Below are 26,760 nucleotides of genomic sequence, written 5' to 3'. Positions count from 1 at the left end.
ATTCTAGTATTAATACCAATAATTAGTCTCATTGAAAACAAGCTCCTGAAATGAAGAGTCTTTGTACCCCAGTCTTGTAAACCGGAAAATGGAGAACAGCACATCTCCCCAAGACTCCAGGAAGAAGTACTATGCTTCACTGCTAGCACCCAAGGCTGAAATTCTATATAAACTATTCCCTGAAAAAAGATATAAGACATTCACAAAACTACAGTGCTATGTCAGTACTAAAAATAATTCATTTTACTACATACATGCTATGTACACCGTGCATGTCTGTATATATATATACACACACACACACACACACACAAAATGGAATATTACTCAGCCATAAAAAAGAATGAAATAATGCCATTTGCAGCAACCTTGATGGACCTAAAGATTATCATACTAAGTGAAGTCAGAAAGAGAAAGACAAATATCATGATATCGCTTATATGTGAAATCTAAAAAAAATGATACAGATGAACTTATTTACAAAACAGAAATAGACTCACAGACATAGAAAACAAACATGTATTACCAAAAGGGAAAAAGCGGGGAGGGATAAATTAGGAGTTAGGGATTAACAGATACACACTACTATATGTAAAATGGATAAACAAGGATTTACTGTATAGCACAGGGAACTATTTTCAACATCTTGTAAAAACCTATAATGGAAAAGAATCTGAAAAAGAATACATATACTTGTATGTATAACTGAATCATTTTGCTGTACACCAGAAACTAACACAATATTGTAAATCAACTATACTTCAATATAATAAAAAACAAAAACAGACAAAAAAAACCTGTTCTCACGTTCATTGTGCAAGATTCTTCTCCAAGCAATGAGATCCCCACCGCCAATTTAACTGAAGTAGGTGAAAAGCTCTCCACTAACTTTAGAGAAGCCCACTGGAGTTTCGGGTTCATACCTTAAAAGGACACACTTCTTGTGGTGCCACCAGAGTCACTGAGAGGAACTGTGGAAACAAGGTGTTAGAGGCAACGATTAGATGGGATAACATACTGGCCTTTCCTTCAATCCTAACAGCACAGGTTGAGAGGCCCAGAACAGACAGTGGTGGGGATGAGTCTCCCGTCTGGTCATCATGTTTATACTTTCAGGACTCTTCTTTTTTTTTTTTTGCGGTACGCGGGGCCTCTCACTGCTGTGGCCTCTCCCGTTGCGGAGCACAGGCTCCGGACGCGCAGGCTCAGCGGCCATGGCTCACGGGCCCAGCCGCTCTGCGGCGTGTGGGATCCTCCCGGACCGGGGCACGAACCTGTGTCCCCTGCATCGGCAGGCGAACTCTCAACCACTGCGCCACCAGGGAAGCCCCAGGACTCTTCTATTCTTTATCCACACAGTACACCTAGCACATACACTCATTATGTGTAGGCAAAACGCCAGACGCTCCCCAAACTTGCCGCTGAGCCCCACCCTCATGGGCTTAGGGGCTAGAGGGGAATCCAGGTGAGGCTCCTGGGGAGGCGTCAGGCTGGTTTACTCACCTGGCCCAGCCTGCCTTCTCTCTCTCCTTTGCCTGGAAGGGTTTGGGTCCTGTCCTCCCTGGTACCCAGGGAGTTCCTGCATCTGTTGGCTGGGCAGCAAGAGACAGAGCGCTCCAGTGGGTCAGGGACACACTTGAGCCTGGAGCGTGGACTCCAATCAGTACGTGCCCATCGGTAAACCCAAGCGCGAGCCTTGGCCCGGCCCTTTGCTGCACGTCTCACTCAGTGCTTCGGCATCCCCAAGAGCTAGGCACAGTCACTGGTCCAACTTTAACACAGGGAACACTGAGACTTGGAACAGTCAGGTGGCTGTCCAGGCAGACAGGCAGACCTTTCTCCAGGTTGGGGAGCCAGCACGGGAACCTGGCCGTCCGGTTCCTGCTGAACCATGGCCCCAGGTGCAAGGCTCTCGGCGTTGCGGGGGAGGGCTGGAAAACAGAGCAGCAAAGGCTCCTGGTCAGGGGCGGGTTTGGGGTGGGGCTGGAGAGCAGAGCAGCCAATCCTGAAGGGCGCTTACCCCGTGCAGACACCACCCTAGATGCTTAGCACAGATTACGTCATTTAACCACCACCTCGCCCCGAGAGCCGAGATGACAAAAGAAGCACGGGGAGATTAAGGAACCCGCCCAAAGTGACCTAGAGAGTTAAGTGGTAGATATGTCAGTGCTTCTACGTTCTTGCTTCCTGAACTTTAACTTGAATATGAATCACCTGGGGACCTTGTTAAACATACTGGGGCTGGTGTTGGGCCCCAAACTCTGCATTGCTAACAAGCTACCCCTGATGCTGATGCTGCTGACTCACGGGTCAGTTTTACGCTATCTTGCCTTTTGGTAGTTCAGCTGCCTTTTTATCATCAATTAAACTTGTCCAAATGGCTCAGGGTGTTAGCAATAACTTTAGCTGATTTTTATTGAGTGCTTACTCTATATCAGGCCCTGTATTAAGAGCTTTCTGTGGATTATCTCATTGATTAAGGGAAGTAGTGTCCCATTTGACACACGAGGAAACCGAGGTGCACAGTTTAAAGAACTTGCCCAAGGTCACAAAGCCAGTGAGTGGCAGTGCTGGTCCCATTTGTTCTTGCAGCGCACCTGGGAAGCAGGGAAAGAGGAGCATTGCTAGCTCATTCTATATATGGAGAGATGGTTCAATATTTTAAAGCAGGGCCTGGGATCCATCTGGTTCTCATAATACAAAATCCAATGCCTTTTCCCTCTCCCCCTCCCTAACCATGAACAAACGATTCCAGTAAGAGATTTCTTCCTTCAGACAGATCTGAAGGAGTCCTAAACCAAACCATTATCATCCCCCCGGGACTTGAACGAACTTTCCTTGCTCAGCTGTCTCCATTTTCTTTAAAAAATCCATTATGCTGGTTAGAATCCCTGGAGGCCTGCAGCATCTCGGGGAAGTAATCAAAAGCCTCCAGAACTCCTGGAAAGGCCCTTCTATTGCAGACAAGGGTGCATTTTCCCAGAGTTACTTATTACCAGGTTTAATTGGCAGCAGTGGTGCCAGGTATGTCAGGCCCAAAACCTGATGTAAACTTTCAGTGACTTTATGCAAAAATCCACAGGACGTGGTTGTTTTCCCTCCAGCCCCTCAGTCCTCAGCTCCTCTCCCCTCTGCTTTCAGGTACTGTGCCCCTCCCTCCCTTCTTTATTACACACTCTCTTCTCCAACTTGCTTTCCAGAAAGGAGACTGGTGACTCCTTTCTAAACTGTATTCTAAACTGATGACTGATAATGTTTAAACAATTGTATTGGGACTTCCCTGGTGGCACAGTGGTTATGAATCCGCCTGCCAGTGCAGGGGACACGGGTTCGATCCCTGGTCCGGGAAGATCCCACATGCCTTGGAGAAACTAAGCCCGTGTGCCACAACTACTGAGCCTGCACTCTAGAGCCCGTGAGCCACAACTACTGAGCCTGCTCTCTAGAACCTGCGAGCCACAACTACTGAGCCCACGCGCTGCAGCTACTGAAGCCTGCGTGCCTAGAGCCCGTGCTCCACAACAAGAGAAACCCCCGCTCTCCACAACTAGAGAAAGCCTGCTCACAGCAACGAAGACCCAACGCAGCCAAAACATAAATTAAAAAAGAAAATTGTATCAATTATTCCAAGTGCTGGGAATGGGGATGGAGGACTTAGAGATTCAAACGATTCCTGCACCTGGGAAGTTTACAGTTTAGTAAGGGTAACAGATACAGAAAGAATTTCAGTAGAAAGAGGTAACTTCTCAGATGTAGACATCTCAAGGGCACTATGGGAGCCCAGAGACCTTATCAAAGGAGATGCTATCACAGGTGAATTCTGAAGACTGGGCCAGAGGCAGCCAGTGGAAAGGCATTCCAAGCAGAAGGAACAGCATGGGCCAAAGCACAGAGGCATGAAACAGCTCAGATGTGTGGGAGCAATGCTATACTTTGAGGCATAAAACGTAAAGCAAGGAGTGCCCAAGGACAAGACTGGGAAGTAAAATAGAAGGAATGTCAAGGGGCTTGGACTTGCTTCTCTAGACACTGGTTCTCAAATTGCGCCTCGGTGTTCATTTTGGAAGTCAAGCATGGACAGACGTCTGAGCTCCCACCCTGCAGCTCCGCTGCCCTTCCACCAGGGCAGCTCGGCCTTGGCTGGCTTTATATGTTTGACATTGTGCATAAAGAAAGAGCTCTGCTGTCAGAAGACATGTGCAACCACCGCTGTACCTGACGGGGCACCATCACAGAGGAACTCGGGGCTTCAGGGATTGGGGAGAGGAGGAATTTGGTGTTTCCTCTAGTTGGCAGATGGCCAAGGAGCTCTTTCTCTCTACAGGCCAGGAAGTGGCCGTTTCATTTCCTAATTCAATTCTGTGATGAGTAAGGAAGTGGGAGCTGATTCCTTCTTCCCGGCTGAAGAGAAGGCCGAGCTAGCTAGCCCAGCCTGCCCCACTGACCCCTCAGCCCTCACTGGCTCCACCGGCCGCACTGGCCGCATCAGCCCTCTGAGTCCAGTCTCTCGAGTCCAGCCCGCAGGGGCTTATCACTCCAGTGACCCTTGATACCAAGTTATGACTACGGGTTTGACAGGCCCCACCATGCTGCCAGAACTGGACTTTCTGATGGAATCTATCCATTTGAAAGTCTTGCTGGGCCTCCCCATGACTACCATGACTTACCTCATTGATGAATAGCCCACGTAAGCCAGTCTTATCTTCCCCTCCTGCCATAGGACCTGGCTCTTCCAGCGTTCCACACCAGCCTCCCTGGCCTGCCTGTCACTTGGCCAGGTCATGAATATTCTGGTTCTTTTATGTTCTCCACATAAACCAAGTCCCTCAGCCCCTAATTCTGACTGCTGCTCTGCAGGACACCCTCCCTGCAGGCTGCCTGGCTGGTACCACCCTGGCCCCAAGAAGGCAGCCTCAGTAATTCACCCTCCAGCACCACCTTCCAAGAGTGCTTACCAAGCCACCGCCAGACACTCACTGAGCCATGCGAAGCTGACTTTCTCCATGGGAAAGCATTAGTCCAGAGAGCAACAAACATTTTGAATGTACATAGTATCAGCACAAATGTTTGAGGGTGCAACTCCCCGCCATAGACTGATGATGACTTACAGATTATAATCAGGTGTTACTGTGATACTCCATTGTGTACATTATTAAACATATGCAAAAATATAAATTAAAGTGAATGAGTTAGAGGTAAACAGTATTTTTAAGTGTTTTATTTATTAATGGTACAAAATTTTTGCTCTCACTTTAAAAATGCAACAAAAATATTCTTTCTAAGAGGACCATAATTGAATATGTTTCATTTTTTTAAAATTAATAGACTTTATTTTGAGAGGTAGTTTTAGATTTACAGAAAAATTGAGCAGAAAATACAAAGAGTTCCCATATGCCCACTCAAAACCCTCCTCTCCCCAGTTTCCCAGATTAATAACAGCTCATATTGGTGTGGTACATTTGTTATAAAACAATGAGCCAATATTGATAGATATTATTATTAACTAAAGTCAGTAGTTGGCATTAGAGTTCACTCTTTGTGTTGTACATTTTATGGGCTTTGATGAATGCATAACGACATGATCCACCATGACAGTATCATACAGAGTGATTTCATTGCCCTAAAAATTCCCTGTGCTCCACCTATTCATCCCTCTTCCCTGCCCCCAACCCCTGGCAACCATAGATCCTTTTTTTTTTTTTTTTTTTTTGGTACGCGGGCCTCTCACTATTGTGGCCTCTCCCGTTGCGGAGCACAGGCTCTGGACGCGCAGGCTCAGCAGCCATGGCTCATGGGCCCAGCCGCTCCGCGGCATGTGGGATCTTCCCGGACCGGGGCACGAACCTGTGTCCCCTTCATCGGCAGGCGGACTCTCAACCACTGCGCCACCAGGGAAGTACCATAGTTCTTTTCAGTGCTCCATTATTTTTTACAAGCTTGGTTTAACCCTTTGTGATAAAATTGGATTGGGAGGTCCAATTCCAAGTACACTACTTGCTTTTGAACCATGCAGCTGGCATAGCAGAAGAGGCCTCCCAACGATTACCTGCTTAGGAAATCACAGTAATTTTTTCACTCACCTGTTACGTAAAGGTCTCTATTGAAATTCAGCTGGTAAATTTCTCTGTTCCCTGCAGTCAATAATTTATTTTTGAAAGGTTATTAGAATCTGATGCATTTTACAAGTTTAACAAAGGGCTTAGCTGTCTGCCTCTCTTCTAAAATACGTTGATAGGAAGATTTTTAAGCAGATCTAAAATTCTTCTCCAAGTTTTCAAAGTAAGTAGATATAAGGGTTTTTATAGATAATAAACTTGATTTTTTAAAAAAACAAAACGATAGGATGATGGAAATACTTCTAAATACCTCTTTTCAAAAATACTTTCTAGAATACAAATTTCTTTTCAAAGGCTGTTTCTCTCACATCATTAAAATGTCACTACATTAAAGGGATAGATTAAGAGAACTTATTTTTTTCTAAACTATTAAATAGGTAGCACACTGCTAACGACCATTTATCATCACAGAAAAGAAGAGCAAATTTAGAACACTTGCCTTTTTTGAAAAAAAAGGAATACACACACTTGAAGTTTTAAAAAGTTTTAGGTTTAGTAACATCTTTAAGTACTTTCACACAGATAATGTCTTCTCAAATTACAGATTTTCGGTCAACCCCATCTCATAGATTCTACTGTTTAATTTTATTAACACTATTTTGATATGTTTTATATTTTTACATATGTTTAACTTTTGTAATTTTTAAAACCTACTGCAGAAGGTTGAGTTCATCACTTGCCTGGGTCCGTGACACATTATCATTCTTCAAAATACCCTTGGGATATTTTAGCAAGTGCCCTCCTCACCTTTTAAAGGGTTGTCTTCCAGATCAATCATCTTTTAACAGCATCTTCATAAAGTGTTTTTTTAAAAGTGAATATCAATTTGCCACAATAAATAAAGTAAACAAATTCAGCCTTCCCTGCCCCCTTCCAGCATCCTCCACGTCTGCAGGTGTATAGCATGGAATAACCATCCCAGCACGGCTACACTTCCACAGGGACTCCCTGTGAATGCTGAGACTGGGAAGAAAAAGGCCCACTCTGAGTCCTGGGGGTCACCCCCCTTCCTGGTTATGGTATTAAGGGTCCACTTCTCCCTGGTCCTCCAGCTGTGCCGCCTCATCTCACTGAAGTTAGGCACCTGGATCCTTGTTACAGGAGGAGGACATTTGGAAAACCTTATGCCTTTGGAAGCCCCTAAGGTCTTCGCAGGTACCTGCCCTGGCACCTGACCAATGAAGCAAGGCTTAATCATCCATCAGAGTCATCAGAACAAACGCCTTTCATGCCATTAAGTCCATTCCCCGCATAAATAAAACCTACAGCCCACATGATCTTCCTGAGACACTTGCTTGGGACCTGCGTGCCAGTTATGAGTTTCAATCCTTGTACCTTCCTCACTGCTCCTGTAGGGGCACCAGAAACCAGCAGTTGGATCAAACTCCTCTGGACTTGTGCTCCCTGCCACCACCCTTTCCTGCCCCCTATACTGGACACTGAGGATTAACTGCCTTTCAGTTCCTCTTTTATGTGAAGGGACATGATGTCAGGTCTCCAGGGAAACATCGGTTAGTGAACAGCTGTGCCTGCCTGTGCTGGCCATTTTCCATTCCTCCCTCCAGTCCTGGGGGTGGGGGGCTGACCTGTGCAGACAGCATGGCGGGTTTCCTTGTCCTCTGGCTCCTGACTGGGTTCACGTGCTGGTGACACTGGCAGGAGACAAGTCAGGGTATTTATGCCTCCAGTCCCACCCCAGGGTCACCGTGGCTTGACACCATTCTTCATCTGAAGGTCACAACTCCTGCCAGCAGCCCCCTCCCAGAGCTGAAGCTACCCTCTCACATTCTGTCCCCTTCAGGCCTGGGGGCAGTAACGGCAGCGTCCCTTGTTCCTTTTCCTAAACACCTTTGTAAACAATTCCTTGATTAAGCTTTCCTATATTACCTCATTTGAGAAGATTTCTGTTTCCTGATGGAAACTGCCTGCTGTACTGTCCAAACAGCAGCTGTGGTGTAAATGCCATTCTTTTGTTCTTGATGTGATGCTGGGTCAAATAGGAAAATGGGTGTGAGTAATGAACAAGGATGATGATGATAACAACAATAATAATGAACTTTTCTTGAGTGCTTGCTAAGAATCAGACACCATGTGTATTCTTTTACATGCATGAAATCATTTGAACCTCACAACACTTTCATGAGGAGAGTGGTAGGCAGCCTGTAATGACTCCAATGACCCCTGACTGCTAATATTCACACCCTTGTACCACACCTTCACCCCAAGTGTAGGCGGGATTTAGTGCCTTGCTTCTAATGGCTAGAATACGGCAGAGCAATGAGATGTCCCTTTCAAGGTTACAAAAAGACTGTGGTTTCCATCTTGGGTGCTGCCCATTGCTCACTTACTATGAGGGAAAACAGTTGCCATGATATGGGCTGACCTGTGGAGACACCCATGTGGCAACGAACTAATGTCTTTAGTCAACAGTCAGTGAGTGAACTTGAAAGTGAATCCTCCTCCAATCAAGCCTTGAGATGACTGCATCCTTGCAAGAGACCCTAAGCTAAAACACCCAGCTAAGCTGCACCCAGATTTCTAACCTCTAGAAATTATGAGATAATAAGTGTGTGTTGTTTTAAGTCATTAAGTTTTGAGGTAATTTGTTGCACGGCAACTGATAACTAATACAAAGGGATGCCATTTTTATCCTCTTTTTAGAGATACAGAAACTAATGCTTAGCCACCTGCTCCAGCTCATGCAATTAGGAAATCAAAGAGTCAAGACAAAAAACCTGACAGAAAGTCCGTGCACTTAACCATTACACTTATGGCCTCCTGATGAAACAGTCTATGAAGGGAATTTAATTGTTTATAAGAATTAGATATTTCCATTCTTCAATGTTGTCATTCAAAGTATAAATTAGTATCACGTTTTGGAGAGCAATTTGGCGGGACCTATCAAAAGGTGCAAACCCTTCCACCCTGCACCTCCACTTCTAGGATGCTAATTTACAGAAGGACACAGGTGTATCGGCACTTAAGAGCATGAATCTTTATTGCGTATTTCTAAAAGACAAATAACTGGAAGCAACATAAATGTCTGCTAATAGGGGATTTGGTTGGATTATGATTCATCATACAGTGAAAGACTACATAGCTATTAAAAAGAATGAAGTAGATTTATATTTAGGGAAATGGAAAGATAAACCTATGTATCTACAGTAGGTAGGATTCTAGGATGGCCCCAAGATTTCTACTCCCGGGTACACACATATTTTCTCCAAGTTGTTCAATCAAGCACTAATATAGATGCTTCTGTAAAGGGATTTTGTAGATGTACTTAAGGCCCTAAATTAGTTGAGTCTAAGATAGGGAGATTGTGCTCAAGGGACCTAATGTAATCAGCTGAGCTTTTAAAAAGGATTGAGCTTTTCCTGGTAAAAGACACTGAAAGTGTTAGAGGGATTCAATGTGAGGGAATTCTCCATTGCTGGCTTTGAAGATGGAGGAAGCTAGAATGCAGGTGGCCTCTAGGAGCTGAGAGCAGCCACTTGGTGACAGCCAGTAGGTAAATGGGTACCCTAGTCCTATTACCATAAGGAACTTAATTCTGCTAATAATGATTTGAATGAGCTTGGAGGTGGATTTTCCCCAAAGCCTGCAGAGAAGTACTCAGCCCTGGCTGAAACCCTGATTTCAGCCTGTGATGCCTTGAACAGAGAACCCAGTCATGCCATGTTGAGACTTCTAACCTACAGAACCATGAAATAATAAATGGATGTTGTTTTAAGCTGCTAAATTTATGGAAGTTTGTTATATAGCAACAGAAAAGCAATGCAATAGATTATTTAGTGGGAAAAGAAAGGCAAATTACAGAAGAAAATGTGTAGTGTGGCCCCATTTATTTGGCTTTTCATAAATATTTGTTGATTTTTTTAAAAAAATTAAGGATACATAGGAAAAAATATGGAGAAGAATATATATCTTACTATTACAGTGGTTATCTCTGGAGAATGGGATTGCAGGAGTCTTTAGCCTTCTATACCTATGCTTATGGAATACCTGAATTATTTAGAATGAGAATATATTTTTAATAAGGAAAGAAGATGATTAAATTTACCATCTTGGACTAAGGTTTAAATTCATCACATTCAATTCTTACTGTCTTAAGTTTTTTTGGAATAAGGTATGGTACTAAGTACACCCTGATTCTCTGCAGCATCCCTTGACCTAGCCTGGTGCTATTGTCCCACATAACATTCTATGTTCTCCCTGCATTAAGTCAGAAGAGAGAACCCAAATCACTTGTCAGTATAGAGCCTTTAACCAGATATACCTGGACCCCAATAAGTCTGTTCAAAGATCAATAAGTTTTCTTCTTTTGCTATTTGGCACCAAGGAATCTGGATGCTAGTCAATTCAGGTCATTCGGACCAGCAGAAGCTCAGAGGTGGAACAAACACAAGAAGTAGGGTCAAGAGACAGTATGCATAGTAGTTAGAGTCAGGGCGTTGCTGTCAAAATAATCTGGACTCTGATGTTCACAAGTTGAGTGATCTTGGGCAGGTTGCCTAAGTTCTTTAAGTCACAGTTTCCTCATCTGTAAAATGGCGACAAATATCTATTCAGTTAATTTGTCTTGAGAACTAAATGAGATATATATGTAAAAGGACCTAGCTTAATGCTTGGTATATTCATTCATACAGTGGTCATGAGTACTAGAAATGTGCCAGGTGTTGGGAGTACTGTGGTGACCCAGTTGCCTTCACATGCCCCTCCCCCAAAAGGGGACTACTGTCTTGTGGGAGGGGTGAGGAGACAGGCATTTAAAAAGTAATTGCAATAAACAAGTAATTGTTATAAGAGGGGAAGTTCTAAAACACCACAGGCCTAGTTTAGAGGTTAGGGTGAGTCCCAAAATGATAGCTCTGAAATGGTAAGCACATATATGTCATTAATAATATTGGGTTCTGGTAAATTTGTCTTAATTTTGCCAATCTCAATGTCCTTCTATCTCCCTCCCTTTTCCTTCTTTCCCAAGATCATTATAATATTTCTAGCCTAACTTTGCCTTCAAGCAGCATTCAAGAAGTCATTTTTTCTTCATTCATTTCAAAGTGCCCATGCCTGCAGAGGTTTAGCATAATACCTTTGCCTAGTGCCTGGTACTAACTTCATTCTTTTTTTTTTTTTAAATAAATTTATTTATTTTTATTTTTGGCTGCATTGGGTCTTCATTGTTGCACACGGGCTTTCTCTAGTTGTGGCAAGTGGGGGCTACTCTTCATTGTGGTGTGCGGTCTTCTCATTGCCGTGGTTTCTCTTGTTGCGGAGCATGGGCTCTAGGAGTGCGGGCTCAATAGTTGTGGCTCACAGGCTCTAGAGTGCAGGCTCAGTAGCTGTGGCACACGGGCTTAGTTGCTCTGTGGCATGTGGGATCTTCCCGGACCAGGGTTCGAACCCGTGTCCCCTGAATTGGCAGGCGGATTCTTAATCACTGTGCCACCAGGGAAGTCCCCTAACTTCATTCTTCATTTTGTATCTTTTTTTTCCCCCCCTTTGGCCAAGCTTTGTGGCTTGTGGGATCTTAGTTCCCCGACCAAGGATGGAACCCCAGCCCTGCGCAGTGAAAGCACAGAGTCTTAACCACTGGACCACCAGGGAATTCCCTCAGTATCTTAATTTTAAGGTATAATTTAACATCACGCAAGGGAAGAAGGTATCTGTTGTAGATTTTTAGGTTTTGATCTTTTTAAGATGAAAATTTAACTTTTTCAACTTGAAATTATTTGAAACTTACAACTAAGTTGTGAAAATAGTAAAAAATGTTTCTATATACCCTTCACTCAGCTTTCCTAAATGTTAACATCTAACATAACCATAGCCCACTCACGGAAACTAGAAAATTACCACTGATAAAATACTATTCAGGTTTTGACCTTACTGAGAGAAATGCTGTCTGAGGAGAGAGAGCCAGGGCACTCTGGACAACTGATCACTGACTTTATGGGTGACTTAAAACAGTAGACAATTCAGAATACCATTTATTTTTGGCTTCCAATGATGAAATAATGGGAATGGACATATATTTTATCTTCTTAATTTTCTTTTTTGTGTACGAATGCAAAATTTATATGGATTCTTGAAAGACACACACTCAAGAGAGTTCTTATCCCAACCAATATTTAATCAATTCCTTAAAAGTTGCCAGGAGCTCTACTGGGCTTTGGGGAATTAAAGATAAGTAAAAATTCCTGTTCCACTTGTGTGCCGCTACTCTGCTCATCTTTAGAGGGATTGTCACATTTAATCCTTACAACAATCCTAAGAGGTAAGAGCTATTGTTATCCCTATTTGACTGAAGCAAAAATTGAGGCTTAGAGGGCTGATAGGAGCCAGCTCCTGGACTTAACTTCCATGATACACAGTGGTAAGTGCTACTGACTTTTTTTTTCAAGTCTGGAACAATATACTGATAAATGAAATCAATGGTCTTCATTTTATATAAAACACAGCAAGCATATGCATATCACTATAGAAATGGTTGAAAAAGAAAAGCTTCTAATGATGAAATACATAATGAACTTTTAAAAGATGGGTACAGTTAGGGACAAATTTTGTCACTGGGAAGTTTATCCATGTTACCAACCTCTTTCCCAGAAGAATTATTGTATCTGTTAAGAGCATGTCAAGGTACAAGTGTGCACATGGAAACTGGCACAGGAGCAGACAGCCTAAAGTCAAGGATGAATCACCTTTTCAGCCTAGGACATCAGTTCTGAAGTGCCTATGTTCCCACCTTTCCTGCTTTTATTTAAGGGGATACACAGCCTTGATATTTTAACAATATGATTAAATGGTTATTATATCGATCGTAACTTGTTCTTTTCAAACGCACACGTTCTAACATCTGTGTCGTCTTAGTGAGTATTAAATTTTCTTTGGAGCCTGGAGATGGCGGCTTTCAGAGCCGGTCAGTAACAGCTCCGGCAACAGAGTAGAGCCTCAGCTTTCTCCAAATGTTTGCTGTTGATGCCACCGTATTTGAGGATGTGGGTGGCTGATGACAAATCCATCCCCACTAGGAGCAAAACCATTCAATCCCAGCCGATTCTTGGTGCTGGTGGTAGGGGGAGGGGGAGGGGCGGGCATCTTTACACGAGAGGACTAGCAGCGCTGTCCCCACGCAGTGTTCAGGAAGACAGATGTGGATGGACCCTGGGCCTCTGTGGGCGCCACTGCATTTTAAATTTTTAAGATGAATTTCTATTTAAGATGTCTCAAAGCAGGCCCCTTCTTTTGAGAACAGAGGAGAAAAGGCTTTCCCTCGGGGTTGGGGGGTAACCCCGGCAGCGGGAAGCTGGAGAGCTTGCAGTCCTTGTGGGAAAGGGCCCTTGGCTGGACACCCCTTCCAGTTCCCGCTCCTCTGCAAACACAGGGGAGGGAGACGGAGCGACACAGGAGCCCCAGACTCCTAACCGCCCCACTACTGCCACGCTCCTCCAGGGTCCCGAGGCCGCGGGGCGCAGAACCTCGGCACCAGGCAGCGCGGGCGCGGCGCGCAGACAGGAGGGCGAAGGGCCGACGGCTGCCTCGCCGCGCGTCCACATGTGGCAGGGCCGCAGGGGGGTGGGGACCGGGAGCCGAGGGGGAGGGTTTACATCCCAGCGAAGTTCCCGGATGGTCGCAGCCTCCCGGCGCTGAGCACTTTTCCTGCCCGGCTGCTCAGCCCTACGGACTGGGGAGAAGTTTCCCAGAAAAAAATGCCCGGCGCGCCGCGAGGCCCTGGAGCCCCACGGAGCCGCTGCGCGGTAAGGGACGCGCCGCCGCCGCCACTGAGGGCGCGACCGGGTTCCGGAGACTCAGGGCAACGCCCGTGGAGACCCTGGCAGCCGCCGGGGACCCCGGGGAGGGGCTGGGCGGCGCGGCGCGGCTCTGCGCCGGGTGGTCACGGGCGGGGGCCGCGGGGACGTCGGGGCTGCGTCCGCTGCGAGGCGGGGGCGGGCGCGCGGTCTCCTGGGGGGCTCGACTCGGGCCCGGCGGCTCGAGCGTCCTGCTGGCTGGCCGGCGGGCGGGGGAAGAAGGGGCCGCGGACCGATGGGCTCCGGACGCGGGCGCCTCTGGGGCTGGGCGCGCTGTTTGGCTCCGCCGAGTCTGGGGCCGCCCGGGGGGCTCGGCCCCGCTCGCGCTGTGGGTACCCGCGGCAGGGGCTTCGCGGGGATGCGCTGGGGCGCGTCTTCCCCCTTGCTCCCCATTCCCAGCGCCGGTGGATGGGGGCTTTCGGGCATCCCCGGGGCCAGTTCCTGCTCTGGAGCCGCTTCGCTTTCTTCGCTGGGGAATCGCACCCATCCCGCAACTCGGCTTCCCAAACTCGCCTCCCGCCGGGTGCCCCAGGCTGCTGCTCGCGCAGTGGGCGGTGTAGACGCGCGCGTTCGATGTGTGCAGTGACCTTAGAGGATTTATAATCCCCGTCAGCGCTTTTCTCCCGGGGCCTCTCCCGAACTTTCCGGACAGCTTCAGTGCAGTCTCATTCCCTCTACATTTTCTTTTAAAAAAAAGAACAGTTAAAGAAAGTTGCAAGGGTAAGAGAAACCAGCTGACCCAGTCAGGGGGACCCAAATCTTCAACTCGTGGTTAGACTTTGAACTCTTTGAGATTAACAAAGGGTGCGTCTGCGAGGGGCCCAGCCTGGCCAGGTCCTCTGGTCCTGCTCAATCCCGGAGGAATACATATTCCTTCTTGGGCCACGGGCTCCTGACTTTATCTCAGTTCTCTGGGAAGCCTCTCAGGTTGTCAGCAGTGACTGGATGGACTTGGTACCTTTTTCTGAAAATTGCGTGTCACTATTGTCCCCTGCATGGTCACTGGACCCCACCCCCAGTCGCTGGCCGTGGATAGTCCCAGGCTTTAGGCGGTGCAACCGCGGAGCCCCTGGACAGAGTCCCGCCCTAGGTGGGTTTTCTTTTGCCAGTTTCCCAAGGCAATTCCAAAACAATACTGCAGCTTCATTTTGAGTCATTGGCATATTTTTTCCTCCTCAAAAAAAATGCCTTTTTCTCTAGCAGATAAAATAACTCCGAAGAATTTTCCTTTTCAGTTTGTATAAAATACTTTTTGACTTCCGGAGGTGAGAGATCCTGCACAGGCCATCAATATTTACATCTTAATCCCTCTTTACAGTGCTTACAACTCTGCCTTCATTCTTGCTGTGTATCTTTACCTGCCTGACATCCCCACAAGGATGAGTTTCTCAGGGATCAAATCCGCCGCCACCTGTAGGAGTCCATTACCTGTTGAGTGGAATTGTGCAGACTAGACTCTGCAGATGTTATTAAAACATTTTAATATCATCTTCTTCCTTGGGACCTACCCAACCTCTGCCATAATTTTGGCTTCCTGAGCAGCACATAAACTCTTAGGTTTGTGTGATGTAGAACAGAGAGATTTGTAAGCAAGGTAAAATCAGATTCTGGTACATTTAGAGACAATGAGATTACTTCCAGGTGGAGACATTCATGCCTTCTTTCATTTGTTTGTTCATTTCAGCAATTAAGTGTCTACTGTCTGTTCAACCACTTTCTGGCCCCTTAGGCATATCATGCATATTGTGTACCTTGAGCCTCACTTATCTCGTCCAAGAAATGGGGTTGATAACCTTTGCTCTTCCTCCATCTCATCGTGTGAGGATCAGGTGGGATAATGGCGTGTGAAACAGCAAAAAGCAGCACAGCACAAGGCATTGGAGGGCCACACAGACACAAGAGCAATAAAGGGCTAAAGTGGTGGGACAGGGGAAGTGAGGAGGTGGGATGCCTTTACTTTTTAAACACACTGTCTTAGTTGCTCTGGCCAGGGATGAGCTGGCTTTTGTGGGAAGTATTTGTTACTGGGTCTGTGTCGCTGTCTTAGATATTTCAGGGTGTTCCTCACTACGGTTTTAATTTTAGGAACATACATGGTTTTTACAGTGCACATCAGGAGAACAGAATTAAAGAAAAGTGCCTTTTGTTGTTGTTGCTGTAACCCCTTCAGTTTTAAGCATCTGCTATTTGGGATTGTGTCTCCCAGAGCCGTCATCTTCCGGAAGTCTGCCCTCCCGTGAGGTCTACCAAATTCCTAATGATTTTCATACAGAGGTTTCTCTGCCACTGTGACCCAGCAATCCACAATTATGTTGCAGTGCTGGACGGTTTGGTAGGCCGTGTGAGTAGCCAGGACCCACGTATGTGAATCGGCTCACAGTTGAAATCAAGCAACATGCTCATTTGGCATTGACGGTCCCTTTTAGGGGTCACTGTTGTGCCCTGTGCCAGGGTAGAAGGGGAGACCTAGCTCAGAAGGAGATGGAGTTTGGTGCCTGAATGCTTACCTGCTGGTAGAGATGAGACATGGTTTTGAACATCAGGAATGCAGGGTAGAATGTGGTAAATAAGATGAAAAAAAGGTACAGAGCAAATACAGGGAATTTAGAGGAGAGTGAAATTACTTCCAGCTGGAGGGAGTCAGTCTTCCCTCATTTGTCTATCTAACGAGTATTTACTAAGTGGCTTCCACGTGCCAGGCATGGGAAGATTCATAGGCACATGTACATGGTGTTCCATCTTCCTTGCTCCAATTGAGGAACAGTTCAGTTTCCTCCTCCCTGGGAGAAACGAATACTTCCTTACGGGCCTCATCGCCCAGCCTAACATTTATCAGTTGTTCTCACCTTGTAGGGATTACGGTCAGGTTAAAATAATTAACTCTGCCTTTTATACTTTGAAGTAATAAAAACTCTGAGGCTCACCATATTTCCCGGAATACCTTCAATTAGTTGAGTAACGCTATCTACCTAACACGCTTTAACCAGTATTGAAGTATGCTGGTCCTTAGTCATGGGTGGGACTTAAAAAGGCTTGATTCTGTAACGCTGGGGTGAGGCCCAGGAATCTATTTTTGAAAGCCCCCCCAGGTGGTACTGACGTACTACCACCTGCAGAGTCCCTAAAGGTAAAACCGTGAGCCAGGAGGTCAGGCAGATCTTCCATTCCCAGCTCTGTCTTCCACATGGTCTGCGACTTCTGTTTCTTTATCTTTAAAATCAGAGTACTGTAACCACCTGTACCTACCGGGTTGTTCTGAGGGTCTGATGAAGTCATGGATATGAATCACTTGGCAGATTATCCAGGACAGTGCTGCTGCTAGGTATTTGTGGGCCATTATTATTATTTTTCTTCAGCTAAGACAGCAAAAGAGATGATTTATTGTACACGTTACATTCAGCCACAGCTGAGAACAGAACTAGTCCAGAATGTCACAAGTCCAGGGCAAAGGACTGAAAGGGACCATTTTGATACCAGCAAGATGGGTCTCTCAGAGGGGATCAGAATGGCCATAAATGTTCCGGATCCATTGAGACAAGTTCTAGACAGTTGGCATGCAGTCCGACGACTTGTTCCAGCGTGCCTGGCCTCTGGCTTCCCTTGTTTCTGCTCCCGTGGCTTCCATGGGTGTACGAGTTTACTTGGACCTCCGCCCCATCTTTCTTCTTTTGCGCTTCAGCCTGCGCCTTTGCTTCTTCCTCCAGCACCACCTCCTCTGCTTCTCCCCAAACTATCCTTCCTCTCCCAACAGCCCTTGGGCACCCTTGAGAACCCAGTGATCCAGAACGATGGTGGCCTTCCCTTGCCACGTCTGTTCCCACAATCTCCAGTTCTTACAGCCTCAGCTCACTGGCAGGGATGCTCACCTTCGCTCTCATGGTGCGGAGGTTTCTCAGAAGATGGCGCCAAGGCCGAGACTGTGGGTCATTGTTGTTATCAGTGTTAATTTGCACAAAACACTGTGTAGGTATTCTTCTTTCCATGTGGAAATTAAAAAAGAGCCTAAACTTAGGAACTGCTTTGTATATAAATGAACACATAATAATCCCTCAGCTGTCTGTAGTTTATTGAGCATTTCACACTGATCACTTCATGTATTCTCTTAACAACTGAGGAGGAGGGATGTCACAGAGGGGAACATCAGTATGGGCGGGGAGGGGAGGGCTACCAGCCTGTGGTATCTGCTTAGCCAGTCAAGCTACTCTGTTGAGATGACCAGGGCAGATAAAGGGCCAGGGGAAGAAAGATGCGCTACCTTCCTGTCCCTTTGGCACCAGGAAGTGCTGGGGTAACATGTTGTGGTAGTCACCCAGTGGCCCTCATCCGTGTGGGGTGACCAGGGGGACTGCCTGTCCCAGGCCAAGCTGCTTTGGTCACAGGTATAGCACCCATGCCCACCGGATGGGAGCAGCACTGCTCTCGTGTTCTCTGGCGGCCAGGAGTCAAGAAACGTTGACTGATTCCTGGGGAGCCTGCTCAGCATTGCAGGCTTCAGGTCAGGCATCCATACTTGGTGAGAAGTCAAAAATAATTGACTTTGCTAATACTCAATAAAAGAAGAATGTAGCTAAAATAAACAGGCAAAACAATCACCTACAATTTTCATTAGTTTAGAAGCTTCAGAAACATGGTTCATATTGTAAAACCATGTTGCTGTGATGTTATACAAGTAGTCATCCCTTGGTGTCCGAGGGGCATTGGCCCAGGACCCCCTGTGGATACCAAAATCTGCAGATGTGGAGGGCTGACTATAACATTTTAGCATTGCCTACTAGGGATATATTGTTTCTCTTCTAATAAGCCATCTTTCCATTGTAACTCAGTATCTTCCTTTTAATTTCATTTTATTGCTTAGTTATATTAATTTAAGTGAATCAGATTTTCAAAGCTTTCCGTGATCTGGCCCAAGCTTTACAAAATCTCTCCTTCCTTTCCTTCCTTCCTTCCTTCCTCCCTCTTTCCTTTCCTTTCCTTTCTTTAACATTACCACTTACTGTGTGTCATTTAATTGAATCATTCTCAACAGTCACACAGCCCCGTGAGGTAGATTCCATACATGTATGTGGAGCCTGAGACTGAGAGAAGTTCGGTAACTTGCCCAAGGTCACACAGCTAGTGACAGAACTAGTATTCAAGCCTGGGGCAGTTTGATTCCAAGCTCTGCACTTTTAACCGTTAACTTCACCTTCTGCTCTATTATACACCACTTTTCATGCTGTGGACTCCAGCCAAAGATTTTTTTCCATTCCCATCTGTATGCCTCTGCTTTGCCATTTCTTCTCTTGACACTGCCCTTCTCCTCACTTGTATGTTGAATCCTATAGATTCTTCATATTGGCCACAAGTACTTGTTGAGTAGAAAAATAGCAGACTTTGTTAATACTCAATAAGAGAAGAATACAGCTAAACTAAACAGGAGACACAATCACCTACAAATTTTGTTAGTTCAGTGGCTTCGATGAACATGGTTCACATTGTAAAAACATGCTTCTTAAGTCGAAACGCCATCTTCTTCTGGAGCCGATTCTTCCCTCTTCTTAGTAAATTCTCATTGCTGTCTGGGCCTCACCTGTGGCTTGGAATCCACTCTATTCCGTATTGGAGTCACTTGCATGTGTTTTTTTCTCCCTCATTAGATTGTAAACTCTTTGAAGGAAATAACTTAATTTTTTTTTTTACATTCTCTCAGAAACAGTAGGTTCTTGTATAGTAGGTTCTCAATTAATGCTTGTTGAATGGCAGTTTATTTCCACTACTCTGGTTGTAAGGTTTGAGGTGAGTGAATTTTTTACGAAGGCAAAGTAGATTTTGATGTTGGCTTCTGAAGACGCTGGGAAACAAGTTTCATCCTAAGAGTGATTTCATCCTTCACCATGACTGATATGTATAATACATTACTTTTCATCACATACATAATTATCTTTAAATGCTGTTTATCTTTATTTCTTCCAAATTGAAAAATAACAATGATCCTAATAATAAAGGAATGGGATTTTGTGTTCTTGTGGGGAATGTGGAAATTATTATTGTAGAACCTAAGATGTAACATTTCCTGATCTAATACCTGTATGTGGTTCACTTCCACATTAGTGAGTGTTCAGGCCCTCCCACCCATGGATTTTCCATCTTTTTCTTTGAGCTAAGAGGTGATGTACAACTTGAGAAAGGAGTTTAAGCAAAATTGAAGGACACTAGCCTCTCCCCAGACTGCCACAGGCTCCTTTGTATTTGGAGGATAAATAGTCCTCTTAGGTAAGAGGTGTCTGCAGGAGGGAGGAAATGGTGAATAAAATGGGAAATTGAGGGCCAAATAGTTTCCTTGGCCAGAGGAGTCAATTACGATTTAAAATAAAAGTTAATTTTACATATGTTCTATTTTTCTTACATAGGCAATACACATCTATATATGTTTATATATATATATATATACACACACATTTACATTATTTAAATATATTTTTTCTCTCATAGGCAATACTTGGTTACTTTAAATACTGAATACGTAATGTGTACACCTTACCTCATTGTAACAGCTAAACACAGTTTGATTACATTCCTCCTATTCTCCCTCCTCCACCCCACATGTTTGAGACTGGGTTATTTGCATTTTGCTTGCCTGATAGTTTTAGCATTTCTTGGACATATTGCTATTATGTTCTTAATAGTTGCATGGCATTCTGCTGTCGGGTTGGATATATTTTCCTGTTCAATGACCATCTTCTCATCTGTTAGCTCTTGCTAATGATGCCCAGACAGCTAGTCCATTGAGTCAAGTCAGACAACCAACCAATTCAGTGACAGCATCAATGTAATCATTTAGTTGGCTTACACAGACCAAATGGGCAATTGGTTGAATTTCTTGCTTTTCAACTACTTGTATGTCACCCAGCCCGTTTCTGAGAGTTCCCAAGCATTTTTCTATAGCTGTATGCAGGAGATTAGGTCTGTTGACTGAAGAATTTAGCCTGGGAGGGACCAAGAAAGAAATCTGGCCACATCTTTGATGCAATTTTGAAGTGTTGAACATGTTATCAAATAATATTTCAGGAAACTCTGAGACTATTTTCTGCCCTAGGCAGGATAGATTTTGAAAGCAGAGAACCTTTAGACCTTGGAGAAGATCTTGAGAAAACATGTACCCTAGCTATTTTTTTTTAAAAATGTAAACAGTGAGATCAGTGTCTTCACCACAATAGACTTGTGTTATGGGGATGGATATTTAAATAGTGGAGACAGATCAGCCAGAGATAAAAGGGGAAGAAATGGGTATTCTTGAGCAGGCTCATGTAATGTAAAGAGCATATGTATGTGCTGAGGGAGGGACTTTCAGGAAGGACCAGGGTGACGGATTGAGAGAAAAGGGTGGGGGCGGGGAGAATAAAACAAGACGAAACCAGTTCTCTTCCCCAGGCCCCAGAAGGCAGGCTGGGGGACACTAAGACAAGTTTTCAGATGGTACTGAAATTTCTAATTCAATTTTTGAGGGCCTAGAAAAAGGCAAAGTAGTTGAAGTCTTTTTAAAAATCTTTAAAAAGTAGTAATTTACTTTAGCAGTGCCTATTCTTGTCTCTTAGAGCTAGAATTTGATTGCCACGCATGGTTTAAAATTTAACCCAAAGCATCAGTTTAACTAATCCCAGGTTTTGTGAGTAAAATTCCACATTATTCTTTTCCCTAGAGTTTTAGCACTGTTTAAAAAAAAAAGCCTCACGTGTTGTTTGAGACAAAATAAAAAATTAGATCATTGTTAAAATTAGGGATTACTTTACGTGGTACTTTACAAAGATGTTGGAGCTAGAACCTTATTAATTAAACATTGTAAACCTCCCCCCCCCTTAATCTTCTCCCTTTGATGAGGAACTGGCAGAAGAAAAAGAGAAAACAATTCTCAGTTGGTTAAAGGACTGTGCATGGGGTATTATGGTATTACTTTAACTATAACATTCCTTTCTGTACAGAATTTCTGCATACATCATCTCTACTTTGCTGTGATGAAACACGTCCCTTTTGTCAACCACCAAGCCAGGTGCTCAGTCTTTGTAATTCAGTCTTTGCTTCCTTGTTTTTGCTGAAAATGTGACTCTTATCACTTAAAAAAATTAAATTATAGTTTTTACCTTGTTGAGATTACAAAAGTATTATGTGCTTGATATAAATAAAGCAAAAGAGAAAGACGTATACAAAGAAAAAGTTCATTTTTCTCCTATGTCTCTCAAATCTAACCACTCGAGGTAATCAATATTACCAGTTTGGGGTGTGCCCTTCTTTTCTTGTAAAACTATGTACAAATATATATGCACATATATAGTTTTTCTATTAAAAATAGAAACCTTATACACATAAGGCTACATGATTTTTAATTGCGACATAATTGACACAAAACATTGTATAAGTTTAAAGTATACAACGAGTTGATTTGATACACTCATATATTGTAATATATTACCAGCATAGGTTGGCTAACCTCCAACATGTCACATAATTATCATTTCTTTTTAGTCATGAGAACAGTTAAGATCTAGTCTCTTAGCAACTTTCAAGTATTTAAAACAGTATTGTTAATTATAGTCACAATACTGTACATTAGATCCCTAGAACTTATTCATCTTCTAACTGCAAGTTTGTACCCTTTGACCAACATTTTCCCAATTCTCCTACCTCCCACCCCCTACCCCGGTCTTGGTAACCACCATTCTAATCTCTGTTTCTGCAAGTTCGGCTTTTTTAGATTCTACATTTAAGTGAGATCATACAGTATTTGTCTTTTTCTGACTTATTTCACTTAGCATGATACCTTCAAGATCCATCCATGTTGTCAGAAATGGAAGGATTTCCTTCTTTTTCTTGGCTGAATAATATTCGTGTGTGTGAGATATTTTCTGTATCCATTCATCCATTGATGAACACATAGGTTGTTTCCTTATCTTGGCTATTGTAAATAATGCTACCATAAACATGGGGGTGAAGATATCTTTTTTGATATCCACAAGATTTATTTTTTATTTATTTTATTTATTTACTTTTGGCTGCGTTGGGTCTTCATTGCTGCGCGTGGACTTTCTGTAGTGTGGTGAGCGGGGGCTACTCTTCGTTCCGGTGCGTGGGCTTCTCATTGCAGTGGCTTCTCTTGTTGCGGAGCATGGGCTCTAGGCACGCGGGCTTCAGTAGTTGCAAGCATGTGGGCTCAGTAGTTGTGGCATGCGGGCTCAGTAGTTGTGGCACGCGGGCCCTAGAGTGCGTGGGCTTCAGTAGTTGCGGCGCATGGGCTCTAGGACGCATGGACTTCAGTAGATGTGGCATGCAGGCTCAGAGGTTGTGGCTCGCGGGCTGTAGAGCGCAGGCTCAGTAGTTGTGGCTCACGGGCTTAATTGCTCCGCTGCTTGTGGGATCTTCCCGGACCAAGGATTGAACCCATGTCCCCTACATTGGCAGGCGGATTTTTAACCACTGCGCCACCAGGGAAGTCACAAGATTTTTTTTTTTAACATAACAAAACATTATAGCCATTCTGTCCAAATTAAAAACTCATTTATATTATGGCTGATTGATATTCTATAATTTAACCATTCATATTATTTCAAGTTTTGTGCTACTACAGTTCTTCCCCGAATATCCGTGTGTTCAGAAAATACTGGCATACAGAAGCTTTGATTTCTGTCACAGTCCCTAAAGTGGTATTGCTTTCTAAAAGTTGTAGTAATTCATAGTCCTACTAAAACTATTTGAAAATATCTGTTTCCCCACATCCTTGCCAGTGTAATTCATTTTAGAAGTATAAACTTTCTAATCTCTTTTTCCTGTTTTGTTTCAGATGATTTCTTTAGGGAGCACTTGTCACTCTCTTTACCTTTTTTCTTTTTTAATTTCATTCATTTGAATTATTCATGCCCTGTCTTTTCCTTAATTTTCTAATGTGCATATGGTTTGTCTTCTAGACCTGGAGAAGAGAAACTTGAGCCTAAGCTCACTGAGCTTAATTGTTCTGTATTGAAATGAAACAAAACACTTGATATCTACATATACCAAAGTAAATACAGACCTTTTGATTCCAATTTTTCCTTTCTGACATATATTATGTAAGAAATTGTCTCAGGAACTATAAATGTCTTACCAGGAAAAATGGAAACTTATAAAACGCAAAGATGGGAAATTTTAAAGGAGTTTTAAGCTTGCACAGCTAACTGGGTTTCCCTCTTGAATCTTAAAGTCTGAAGACAAACATTCTTTGAGAGCATTAGTTATAAGTTATGCTGAATTACATCAAGAGGAAAAAGTGAATCATAGCAGATAGGAATTTAAACCTGGAGTGTGGTTGAAAGCCCCGGCCCTTGTTGCTCCTGCTTGTTTTTCTGGGAGGTGAGACTAGATTCCACTGCTCCTGTCCTTGCAGTTGCTGAGTTCACTATAAAATTATTTGTATATAACTCCAGCAGTACATTGGTTAATCAGAAACAGCTGTACAACTGGATTCATTTATATGAACAGAATAACTAAATCAATCTGCAAAATTTCTTGTATCTGGGTAGGTCGGGCCAACATTGTGTAGCCCAGAATAATAACAGTGCTTTGTAACTAACCTGACACAGATGGCAAAAAGATTGTGTCTGGGCAGCAGACGTTGGAACTGAAAATTAAGAAGCCCTGTGAGTCCTTGATATCTGCCATAATAAAATGTTGCTCTGTTTTTAATGTGAGTGTTTTAAAGGCTAGGAAGCTTCATAAAGGGATGTCCTGTTTAAGAAAGAACACATCAGAGTTGGACCCTCTGAGAGCTGGATCTCAGATCTCAGAGGCTGAATTGTCCAGATCAGTGTCCCCGGAAAGATCAGTTTGTACATCCTGCCAAACTGTCGGGGCTGCGACAAGCCAAGGGCCTCCTGCTGGGAAAAGGCCACAGGCTAGACGGACAAACTGACGTGTCTGCCTGGAGGGAGCCAGGCTAAAGCAGGGAGAAGAACAAGGTTCCAGGCGAGACTGAGGCTGAAGTCCTGGCATAATGGAGCCAGAGGAATTCCTCAGAATGTATGTTCTTGTGCAGAACCCTAAGGTCCACGGGAGCTGAGTGAGTTCACAGAATGCAGCCTTGTCCGTATGCCTCTCACAGTCAGTCTTAATGGAGGCTTCAGTGCAGTAAGATGGGAGGTCTGATGAGAACAGGAAAATCTCTAGACCCTGAGTCTCCATGGGTGGCCCAGTCCTGCAGGACTGAACTCTCCACCACTCAAAAAAACAGGTCATTCTCAAGGCCAGAAATCCACTGGCCCTCAACTAGCCAGAGTCCTAAGTCTGGACTGGGTTCTGGGTACCTGGTTGGCCTTGGTAGGTAGCTGTATTAGGTTTTAGCCAGAGAGTGGCGGTGAGGGAAAGTGGTGCCCGGGGGGAACTGGGCACAGACCATAGTTTTGGCATTGGGATTTGCAAACACTCAGCTTCTTGGGGCCCTCATATGCTGTTGCCTGAGGGCATATGTTCCCTCTGCCCTGCCTCCACTTTCACTCTGCCCCTGGTTTGGGATGTCCATCAATCCTCAGAAATAGACTCTTGAAAGTCAGGTCACTTTCAGGTTAAGACCTGATATCAACCAGCTTATTTACTTAATTCCTTTTGCACTGAATCCTCTGCTAAAGGTAGAGTGGTAAAGTGAAAAGTGCAAAAGAGCAGTAGACTAGGAGTTTACCATTGTTTTATAATCCCAGCTTTGTTGCCTAGTGGTCACATGACCTTGACAACAATAAAACACTGTGCAAAAATAGAGTAGGGGAATTTGTAAGAATGGGAAGAAGACTGAGGCTAGGATGTCTGTGATGCCTGTGTTGGGACAGACCCAACATCTCCAGATAAGGCGCTGTTGTTAACAGTGTAACTTATCAGTCAGAAATTTGATAAGTCTGAAATGTTACTTTACCTGTTTTTGACTAAGTATTTGGTAAATAAGGGAGAGAAATAGATGTTTATCGCATGCTTCATTTAGCTAAAATAGTGTGGCTGTATTACATGGAACTCATAGGGTTCTTCATTAATACTTGAATCTTATTGTATTCTTGAAAAAAGACCATTAGCTATTATCCCAGGATTTTCTTGTAATGTTATTTGTGGGAGTGAGATGTGAGCCAGGTGAGTCCAGGTATGCCTGGCAGATCTTGTTTTATTTACATCCAATGAAAATCACACTAGCTCGTGTGTACCTACACACATCCATTATACTCACTTTTATTCTGTATTAGTGCACACATGGTCCCAACCCTGAAACCATGTGTCCTCATCATCTACCGCCCACGGGTGCATGTGTACACACACACACACACACACACATACACACGTGCACACACATGTCATTGGCTTACCCCTTTTAAAGAACACTTCAGATAGAGCCAGGAAGTACCAATTCTAAGTGTTGCTGGGCAAGCACATGGATGGCTGAGTTTTGTACACATCTGCCTTTGCAGTGTCTTAGAAAGCAGAGGTCATTGCTGACTAATGTGCCCTTTGTACAGTCTCAGACCAAACACCATATGCAGGTGACTGTAAGTGTGTGCTTTGGAGGATGTTCACTACGATGGTGGGAATTCCTGGGGGTGGAGAAAAATACCCACTTGGGGCTTTGCCTTGGGAGCTCTGCAGTGACCATTGATTGGTGGTTGTGACCATTGCTGGTTGAGTGTCTTGTTTCTGTTTCTTAATCCTGGTCTGAGGAACAACACATTGCCATTTTGGCTCAGAGGCAGACCATCTTGGATGGCATCCAAGAAACTGCACACTGCTTCTTGAGATTGGTGCTAACATTATAGGGTCTCCAGTTGTGCACAGAAAGATCCTGGACCGACACACTGGTAAATGGT

General features: G+C 44.3%; 1 long non-coding RNA gene across 1 annotated transcript in view; it reads left to right on the top strand.

Annotated features, from left to right (window-relative positions):
* Positions 1-13,812: 13,812 nt before the first annotated feature.
* The window catches only part of LOC307057249, a 37,456-nt gene continuing 24,508 nt past the window's right edge, over positions 13,813-26,760 (top strand). Inside the window, exons 1-2 of the long non-coding RNA XR_013811051.1 lie at positions 13,813-13,870; positions 21,880-21,947. This is a non-coding gene — a long non-coding RNA (uncharacterized lncRNA). The remainder of the gene's footprint in view (positions 13,871-21,879; positions 21,948-26,760) is intronic.

Source organism: Hyperoodon ampullatus (assembly GCF_949752795.1).
Source record: "Hyperoodon ampullatus genome assembly, chromosome: 8".
NCBI classification, from domain to species: Eukaryota; Metazoa; Chordata; class Mammalia; order Artiodactyla; family Ziphiidae; genus Hyperoodon; species Hyperoodon ampullatus.
The sequence above is the reverse complement of the archived record's forward strand: the minus strand, read 5'-3'. Positions and strand labels throughout refer to the sequence as shown.